This window comes from Porites lutea, chromosome 2, assembly GCF_958299795.1.
Source record: "Porites lutea chromosome 2, jaPorLute2.1, whole genome shotgun sequence".
Taxonomy (NCBI): Eukaryota; Metazoa; Cnidaria; class Anthozoa; order Scleractinia; family Poritidae; genus Porites; species Porites lutea.
The window spans coordinates 47,045,797-47,056,808 of record NC_133202.1 but is presented as its reverse complement, the minus strand read 5'-3'; the positions used below and the strand labels follow the sequence as shown (position 1 = coordinate 47,056,808).

The window sequence follows — 11,012 nt, the reverse complement described above, 5'->3', positions numbered from 1 at the left end:
AACATTATATTGAAGAGAGGCTGTGCCTTTCGCAATTTTAGTAAGAATAATATATATATATTCCGTTCACTATTTGATCAGCCTTACTTTTTTTCATTTGCATTTCTTTGTAACTGTTTATCATATCCTTCATCGGAATCCGGTGCTTCTCTTTGCTACGTTTTGTTCTGGCCAACAAAACTGGATTTCGAAGTGAACGATTCACTGTTGTATGCTCGCCTCCTTGTCAAAATCTTAAAATTGGTTGTTGTTTTGCAGAGAACGACATTGTACACTGAATGCGTTCTGCATTCCGCACGTGCTCGATAGTTGCACGTGCAGCACGATTATTTTCTTCCCTCATTATTGAGCCAAAAGCGTATTTTTTATCATTGTCGTAACAATAATCTTTCCCCATGGCTTCAACTTCTCTTGCCCTTGCCCACCATTCAAAAATTACAGCAAAAAAATATATTAACCTGACACCAAACGTAGTCTGTAACAATGTAGCAATTCCAGATACGAAGAATATAGTGCTCAGGATTTCACTAATGACAAGTTTGTTGCCTTGAAAACACATGGGAATTTGTAAAATGAAGGGAATCGCCAATGTTGATCCAAGCATGGTTATAGGAAATGCTGAAATATTAGGGACAGTGTTAAAAAAAAGAGAAATACTGTAGTCACCAATTAATCTAGACGAATCCGAAGACTAAGTAGTTAAAAGAAGCAAAGCAAATCTTCAGCTGTATTTGCCTACCTGAAAAGCCAACCATATGCAAAGATACCATGGGGGATGTTCGTTGACAAGGTGAGACAAACCAAACGCTTTTGGCTTTTCCTTCTTGCTCGGCACTTTCCTATTTCGCACGATCACCTTCAAAGAACACAACTAAAGAATTAATTGTTTGACAATAGGAAAGAAGGCTTTAAAGTCTAAGCGTAAAGCATGCCGGTTTGACATCATGGGTACAAAAACAGTGACTGGTGCCAGCTCTCTAGGGCTCTTAAGGCCAAGGATAGTTGGACATGAGGGTCGGGTGGGTTGAGAGAGATGCTCCTTCTTACCACGATAATTACTTTGACGACTAAAGAATGCGAATAATTAATTCGTGGAATGCTTAAAGTGTGAAAATGGGAAACAAATGCCGTTTTCGAGGCAAGAATTTTAAAAGGATGGTAAAAGTGTTGAAAAAAGTGTTAAAATAAGGACAAAATACAACTTTATCTCTTACCGGCTCCAGCATGAAGCTGGTTTCCTCTTCCACTTGTCTATCCACAGTGTACTGGTTATCATTTTCCGCCATTTTGCCTTTTCAGTATTCTAATTTCATGAATGACAAGAACATTTATAGAACACTCGTACTTAAGTATGAATGATCGAAAGCATGCTTGACTTCCAAACTTATATTTGCACGGTTAAAATTTCCCAAGGAGTGTGGTCATTCTTTGACCATACGAAACCGAACAGTAGAAATATAACATTAAATTATTGATGAAGTCCTAAACTGACTTATCACTTCTCCTCTTAGAGTTGAGCGCTCTTTTAAATCAGTTCTACCAATAAACATACATAGTGTGGGTGTGTATATATATAAATATATAGTTTGTACAAAGGAGAATGGACTACATCTGTTCATTTGAATCCTTTATATGCACTCCCACTTCCTAATAGTGTATACATGACAAACTTCCTAACAGAACGATTTTGAAAATGAAAAATTGCGTTCCCTAGATGGAAATTTTGAATTATACTATTTTGACCTGTTTCCTTCAAACCTTAAAATGATCTTGTCGATGGGTCTGGGAAAAGTTTGTTTCTGTTGAGTAGTCATTCAGGGAGAATAATCATGGGATCCCAAACCACTTAATCAAGTATTTCCTTAGGCCTCACTGCACAAACTGACTAAAATATGTCATTCAACCAAGTTGCCTTATTTTGAATAAAGGGTGTGAAGAACACCCTTCAATAGGATTCCAAGTCAAAGCTTAACTTCCATGCTATCTTCAGCCCCACTTTAAGTCGAAGAACTCTCGACCTTAATTGGCTTCGTGGAGGCGTGCTTTAAGCTAATAGTTTTAGCAAATTATGGAATCCAGGATTGAATAGCTTTCACTGCACTAGTTAGTATTTAAACAGAAAACGAGATTTCGCTTCGGCCCAAACGTTCTTGGGGCTCTTATACTGAGGGGGTTTGTCCTCAAATTCATCTGCAATCACATCTTTTTGTTCTCACTATACACCTGCTACATTTGCTCAGGTATCATGGTGTTGTGAGCTGATATCCCCAGAACGAAATAGTTACCAAAAAGGTGGTGTACGAATTCTAACACTGATTTATATATGTGGTTTAGTTTCCCATTCAAAGCTTTTTGGCTCAGCCAAAGCGGCTCTTCTCACCTTGATATCTCCAAGGAGCTTGGTGGTTTGACTCCAAAATTGAAGGAACTGTTTATGAGAATCACCCTCTAGTAGTCATTAAATTGCTTCATTACTATAGATATAGAGTAAATTCCTCGCTTCACAGGTATCTTGGGGCAAGGCAACGGAACGCGGACACGGAACATTGCTTCCAGTTAATAATTTGCATTGCATTATTTTGGTGAAATCAAAGATCACGCGAGGAGCTTCGCGAAAATTTCAAATATTTTAGATATTCTTCGCACTGTATTGTCCAGGATAGTGGAATAAAATCATGAAATACTGACTGTATTGACTGAACTTCTGTTGTAATTACATAACGTTGGTAAACTGTTGAGCAACCAGACGCCTGAGGGCGTTGACGTCGGTTGCTACTTACGATTTCAGTGTTAACCGTTAACCCGGCTGCCAAACCAAACCTGACAAATGTTTTGAACCCGGAAGTGATAAATTTTGATGGACGAGATCCTCCGGGATAGTGAATTCCTGAAAGAACTGTTTATGAGAATCACCCTCTAGTAGTCATTAAATTACTGCATGACTATAGATATAGAGTAAATTCCCTGCTTCACAGGTATCCCAAGGCATGGCAACGGAACACGGACACGGAACATTGCTTCCATTTAATAATTTGCATTGCATTATTTTGGTGAAATCAAACATCACGCGAGGAGTTTGGCGAAAATTTCAAATCTTTTAGATATTCTTTGCACTGTATTGTCCAGGATAGTGGAATAAAAGAATGAAATACTGACTGTATTGACTGAACTTCTGTTGTAATTACATAACGTTGGTAAACTGTTGAGCAACCAGACGCCTGAGGGCATTGACTTAGGTTACTACTTACGATTTCAGTGTTAACCGTTAACCCGGGTGCCAAACCAAACCTGACAAGTGTTTTGAACCCGGAAGTGATAAATCTTGATAGACGAGATCTGCCGGGATAGTGAAGTCCTGAGGGGAACTGCTGTTTACTGGCTGACCTTTCGACACCAGCGGGAGTCAAGAGCACTTGAATAACTCAAAAGATAACTACGGCCTAATTATCGGAGAGGAGCGTCAATTCATCAACAGGAATCCTTTGTAGCGTTTTACTCATCCGGATGATTAAATTCCATCAGTTTATGGTCGAAAAAGGGTGATCAACTAACAATCGGGCCATACACATAACTATCTTTATAATGCAAACATACATATATTTCATTAAAAGGCGCGCGCAATATATAACACAAACAAAAGAGCTGCTTTTGTACATATTTGTGAAATCTTCAACATTTTGCGTTCATTTCGCCACATTGTTATCCTTGTTTCAAACAAATCGATATTGAGCACTAATTTTATAATAGTGACTCACATGGACTAACAGCAGTTTTGAGGCTAATTACAAGGCAGTGCAAACAATGAATCAACAATGTTTATCCAACTTCTACCACTCCTTCGCTCGTCTGTGGTCGGTCGGCTGGTTAGAAGAGCTTATTTAATGGCCAATTTGTGATTCAGCAGTGAACCACGCGATTATCGTATTAAAATCGTTCTTTCTTGGTCTTATAAATCAAATTTCTGTAAAAGTTGACGGATTAAACGATCCATTGGCTTGCTAATGATTGTTTTGTGGTATACTAATAATGCTTTGCGATAAATTCTGAAAAAGGTATAAGAAAATGTTTTTAAGGTAACATCTTTTTGCAAGTGAAACTTGTTTACGTGGTTAGTTACTTCTCACCAGCAACGGTCTCCAATCGCAGTTAACTCACGAAACGTGCGTGAAATATGATAACACAAACTGACGTCTGTCAGAAAAGAAGGCTTTCAAGTATCCTTGTTTCACAGAGTAGCTGACAACTGAATTCATTCGCCGCTGAATCTTAAAGAGGAGTAAGGGAATATTTATTATTATTTTTTTTCAGACTCTGCTTTCTAAAAAAATCAGGACCAGGAGAGTGGGGCAAAGGGGCGCCCTTCTCTTCCCGTGAAGGGGAGATAGAAAAAGCATTCTGAGATCAGCTGCTTTTGTTACACCCATCTTGAACTTTGTACTATATTTATTACTTGTAGAACATTTATCTATATTCAGCTATTTTGGCTTTATATAAATCCTTGATGTTTTTTATAGAGTCTGTGCGCTGCGACCCTGCTGGAGGAGTAAACAATAAAAATATTTGTCTTCCCAAAGGAAAATAGTTTTATTGTTTTACTCCTCCAACATGGCCGCCGGAACGGGCACATACTCTATAGGTGCCCTGCTTGATGTCGGCATTGCTTGGTGCATTAAACAGATCATCTTTCTTCATTAAACTTTCTCTCTCATGTGTTTCCCCGAAATTGTAATCAAAATGATACAATATCTTGTGGGACTGGTGTTACGTGGATTAATATCAATGTTTGTTTACCTATAATTACGGATGACCGGCTATTTCAATTACCATTAAACCGCTGTTTGAAGCCACTGAACTCTTACCATTCATTTTAAGCCGAATAAATTGGCCTTTGCGATTAAAATATATATCGCCAGAAGGTCCATGATTTTACACAGAGTGTTCATTAGAGAACAATGCTGACTCTTAACCTAATGGAACTATTTTGTGTACAACGTATAAGGCAAGTCATCTGAAAAACAATGAAGCCTTGACTGAGACTAAACAATAAAGAAATTTTGGGGAATTTTAAGTTGCTCACGGATCGATCCAGTTTTAAAAATTAAAAGATTTAAATGCGAGCTCAAAGTAACAGGTTGAAACTTGTCATGCACATCACTGTAGATGTTATCAAGAGATACGAATGCGCGACGGACAAGTGCAGTAAAATTCCGCGGGGAATATGCTATTATGCTTCGCTTGAATGCAGAAACCTTGTTGACATCTCAGTTTAAAAAATTGCAACAAGTTCCATCTCACTGAAGTTGAACACTAGCCTCCCAAGTCGTCAATGAAAGATATTACGATGTATCCGTTGGTAAGAACACCACTTTGAGCAGAACTCCCTCACGCCAGATATGAAACGAAAATACGCTTACTATGGCAACGTGACTGTAAAATAAAGTTCTGTGCTGTCTTAAGAGGGTAACCGATAGGCGTAAAACGACCAAAAATTTAGTTGATAGCCGTAAAAATTGAAAAATTTTAACCGTTAGCCGTAAATGGGTAAGAAAGAGTTAACCGTAAAAGAAATTGTTCCCTAGATTTGTTGGTTTTAAGGAAGGTGCTAAACTCACTTATGGTTGCGTTTTTATTTCCCGGCGGCTACTTTGACTGCGTACGCACGTTAGGCCAAGCGCCTAGCTTTTAGGTGTTGACCTAGACCTAGGCTCCATTTCCGCCGCCGCTCTCTCGGAGAACTAATTTTTTCCATAGCGAAAATCTGGCTTCTTGCTGGGGATTAATATTTGAGATTTTCAGGAGGTCGTGCCCTCGAAATACTAGCAACACGAAGAGATGTCACTGTTTGTAAAACACGTCGCCGATAAACAACAATTCCATGTAACAATTCCCTGTTTTTCTGTGACGCTACGGCGTCTTCCCACGCGATCTCGGTCAAGGCATTTCGGTGGCGTATCTGAGAAAAAAACTCGCTCGGACCACGTGACCCGGAACGCATCAGCCGCACGGAATAATGAGGCCTACGGACAAGGCAACGGCAGACAGTCGTTCTGTACAGTCCTTCGCTATCATTAAAAACACTGGACACTGGAATTGTTTTACATTGGCCGTTTTCACACTAAAGCTAGAAACGGATTATCCATCTGAGACTAGCCTGAGTACAGTCAGCCCCTCCCCCAAAGACACTCCTTCTCTCTTCCTCCTTCTGAGGGGAGGGGGCGGCTGTACGCAGGCTATCTGAAATGGATAATCCATCTTCAATTAAATTGTTCGTCAAAATTGACGGAGAAAGCCAGGCGGACTGTTCTGATTCAAAATTAAAACCATTCCATTTTCAAATTAAGACGTATTTCCTATCTGACGCGAATTGTCAAAGGGATAACCCGTCTAACCCGAATAATCCGCCTCTAGTGTGAAAACGGCCATTTCTGTTATAGATGAATTTGGCGCGCCGGCCTTGAGTTGGGCGTTTGCGTGTCTGCTTTTGCTTTTTCACAAAGATTATTTTTAAATTGACTATTGACATTTGTATGAGTAAAATAATATAAGAAGTGGAATACTTTATAAAAATTATGATCTATCAAATGTTAAAATTTTTCAAAAGAATGGCTTATTTCATCTCGAGATGATCCTAAGTCCTTTATTTTGCTTTAAAGAGACAAAAAATACAGGTTTATTAATATTTAACTCCTTGAAACAAAAGAAATTACGTTTTAACTTTGTTGTTAACTGGAAAAATTAACCGATAGCCGTAAAAGAGCCAAAATTTTAGCCGATAACCGTAAAAGCTACCACCCCATTGAGACCCTGTCTTATTTTATTTCGCTTCTTTCTATCCAGTTCACATTGTGAAAAATAAGTGAATGATTTTACAATTGGAATGCATGTATGCATGAAAATATTACAAAAACTCGCGGTGTAGTTAAAACTTCAAATTTGGACATTTCACTTTGTCGCTTAGTATATCACATCAAAGAAATGGACAAAAATGAGCCCTACACGTGCAACACGACAATTTCCAACCAATCATATTATTGGCTTGTGACGATGTCGCTGCCACTACCGTCTTCGTTGTTTACAGCTTTCTATAGGTTAATTGGCTAAAATACTAGTACTTCTCTTACTTAAATCCCAGGAGAAGAAAAAGAAGAAGATCAAGAAGATGCTCATTGAACAAAACGATAAAATACCTAACGAAGTAAACGATTAAGCCGAACTTGTGAACCAGAAAAGATGGCATAGAAAGAGGGGGCAGCTATAAACATGCTTTGCGCGCCTATTTGTTTGCCACTCTCGATGAATCTTAAAGAGGAGTGAGGGAATTTTTAGTTTGACGGAATAAAATATGTTTGTACATTTTATATAAAATGTACTCGGCTTTCCATGTTTCTGGGGTCGATAAAACCAGGACCAGAAGGTTTGTGGGATAACAAGGCCCCCAATTAAAAGAAAAGCAAACGTTTGTTCATACTTTTTTTTTACCTGATAACTTTCATTAGAAACCAAAAATGAACGCAAGCAAGTGTTCACTTGTGATGCAACCACCAACAAAACTGAACGACTAACCGTAAAACACATACGCACATTGAGGAGTGTTTTAATTATGACTAAATTTTGTAGGAACAAAAGATGCTGTAATCAGTCAACAACACGATACTGCGCTACGCAACTAGCTAGCGTTGCATAATTGGTAAAAACAATCAAGGACTTCACAGAAATCATGTAAGGCTTCGACGCAACGAGATCGTTACTGAGCAACGAAGCTCAAAGACTGATGAACAGATTCTAAAAAAAGGCCACTTCGTGAGACCTCACTGACTAAACGAATTGAACAAAAAGCAGTCGTCATTTTGCTGAATTTGTAAGACCCTCGGGCTTAGATTGACTTCATGGTCAACTTACATGGTATTTTTTTTAACATAATAGCTCAATATGAAATAAGACAAACAGATGTTATATATAGGAGCTTGTTTGAGTTTTATTTCTTAGTAAGATATGATGTCCAATAGAAAAAGATGCCAAACTCAAAAACTCATTGAGCGTTGACAATGTCCGAGGGAAGCTGCCACTTCGATTACTAATATTCTTTGTGTCCATTACTATTTAGTTGATGACAGGGTCAGTGCTAACTTTACTTTTCAACTTCTATGTTAGGTGGAAAAAGTAAGCCAAACAGGTTACAGAAAAATTTTCACCATTACAGCTCAGAAACACGTGAACGCCCTAAAATGTATCAGGATAGTTGACTTTGAGTCTTTTATTAAGAAAGCCATTATCTGGCTCGTTCTTGGCTTAACCCCAAGCCTAAAAATACAAACTTGTCTTGTTGCGTACAGTTAAGTAGGTCAACATCAGCCTTTACAACAGACTTCCACGCATACAGAGACACCTTCATCTTAAATCAGACATCATAGATCTAGGTACATAATTCCAAAAACAGACATATGTACCTGTAAATCTGCAAAGATGTTGCAATATTCTGTAAGTCTGCATTTTTATTAAACCATCATTTGGGAAGCATTTCTTTGATTTGATGCACCATGTCTAAAAATACGCATAACAGGTTTCTGGCGGGAGAATAATTCTATGATTATCATTGCAGTGGACCTCCTTTAATTTCACCTCCTGCACTTACGATGCTCAAATATTCACCCTAGGAAGCTTTTTCTCGTATTCAAGCCTCTCCTGTTGAATAAATAGCTGAGGTTTGCGGCTAATTATTTTCTATCTTATTAAAAATGAGGGTAAAATTCCATGTCCAAGAAAAAGCGAACTAGATTCCCGTGGGGCGGACTAGATTATGGCCCGGTCGGATCTCAAAAAAACGTATATTTGGTACAAGGCAGTGTAGCATTCGTATCTCCGTCTGTATGTATCTAACAAGAAATTCAGCTGTTAGGGTAACCAAATACAGTCCTACCACAATTTGAGATTCCAATTGTTATTACTATTAGAGATTCCAATTATTATTATTTTGTCCATTTTCACGTTTATTAAAAACACTTTGCACACATGCCATAATTAATCATTGCCCGCAAAGTAGCCTATGGCTAATTGAGGCGGGAAGGAAAAGTAAAAAAAGTTACAATAATAGGGTTGAAACATGGCAATAAAGTTAAACAGACACACGAACATCAACATATTAAATTAACAAGGCATAAAATACATATATTTCAAAACAGGTAAATGAAACAAGGTATGAATAAAATTAACATAAAAAATTAATATTTACTTAATATGTCAAATAAAGTACGCACGCCAACATAAGTATCCTCCTGTATCAAAATGTCCAGCAGCCGACTCTGCAGGGTATTCTTAAATTTATATTTAGGTAGAGCACAATCACTGTCGGGAATACTGTTCCATACTATTCAGCCTGCTCAGTTCACGTACTCATTTGTTGTCCAATATTTCAGTTATGGGCTGATTTTCTCGAAACGTCTCGCGTGTTTTTGACATGTTTCTTAGGTTTCGGCGCTCTGAATCTAAAAATGCGCATAAAAGCATTTAGCTTTTTGGCATTGGGACAGCCTGCTCAGCTCCCGTAAGCATTGGTGGTCCTATATTTCACTTATGGGCTGATTTTATCGAAAAGTCTCACATGACCTAAGCTGTCAGAGGCATAGTCTAAAATGAGGCAAGACATGAGGAAGGTTTATCTCAGATAAGAAAAACTATTTGTCTTAAGAAAAATCAAAGAAAGTTTCTTTGGTTTCGGCGCATTGTGCATGAAAGAATTTTACGAAGGCATAATCCTAATTAACATTGGGAGCTCCCCCTTATTGGTGTTCCAATATTTCAATCATGGGCTGCTTTTTCGCGAAACTTGGCACATGACCTTTCCTACCAAAGTCATTGTCCAAAATGAGGCAAGACAATGCCTTTAGCTTGAAGAACGTTTATTTCAAAACATAGAAGGTATCGATGCCAAACAATTATACCTGTGCGTCAGCGAATCTCAGCCTTTTTCTGTACGTTAACATTTTCACCGATTAATCATCATATGAAGCGTTTCTTCGGTTTCGACGCATTAAGACTAAATATTTGCCAAAAATCTTTTGCGAGAGAATAATGCTATAATTATCATTGGGACCTCTTGCTAGACTCAGCTACTCATTGGTGTTTTAATATCGAAAAATCTGGCATTACCTTAGCTCTGGGCAAAATCATTGTGCAAAATGAGGCAAGACAACGCCTTCGTCTTGATTTATTTCAGAGCAAACAAATTATTTGTCTTAACAAAAATTAAAATTAAAACATGGAAGGTACCGAAAACAGACATTTGTAGCCTTACCAAATAAATACATTCATAAGTTTTGTTAAAAAGGTATTTGTTATGTTAACCACATGGGTTAGAGGAAATTTAGCTGATTTAGGATAATGAATTGAGGAATTACCTTTTTTCTTCTTCCTTGAACGGTTCAACTAACAAAGTGAAAAAAAATCTATCTACTTCACAACAGTCGATCAATTCAAAGGACGCATGCACCAAGTGAATGTAACAAGAAAATTCAGTTAAAACATTATCGTCCCAATGAGTGGACCACGTTCTTTCCGAATTGCTACAGCCTTAGCCTTGCCAAATAAATACATTTATAAATTTTGTTAAAAAGGTGTTTGATAAAAACAAGGGTTAAAGGAAATTTAGCCGATTTAGGAGAATGAATTAGGGAATTACCTTTTTCCTTGTTCCTTGAACGGTTCAACTAACAAAGTGATAGTCCAGTGTGACGCTTTGGATAATAGGGGATACAATATAAACCTTTCCATAAGCCTATCTCTAATATCATTCTGTGGGTGTTGATTTGCAAATGTAGTCATTACAATGTATGTTTGACGTGTTTCTTAGGTTTCGGCGCTCTGAATCTAAAAATGCGCATAAAAGTATTTAGCTTTTTGGCATTGGGACAGCCTGCTCAGCTCCCGTAAGCATTGGTGGTCCAATATTTCAGTTGCGGGCTGATTTTATCGAAACGTCTCACATGACCTAAGCTGTCGGAGGCATAGTCTTAAAT

General features: G+C 38.0%; 1 pseudogene; it reads right to left on the bottom strand.

Moving 5' to 3' along the window:
* The window catches only part of LOC140928841 (solute carrier family 23 member 2-like), a 15,919-nt pseudogene extending 5,169 nt beyond the window's left edge, over positions 1-10,750 (bottom strand).
* Between the last annotated feature and the right edge of the window lie 262 nt (positions 10,751-11,012).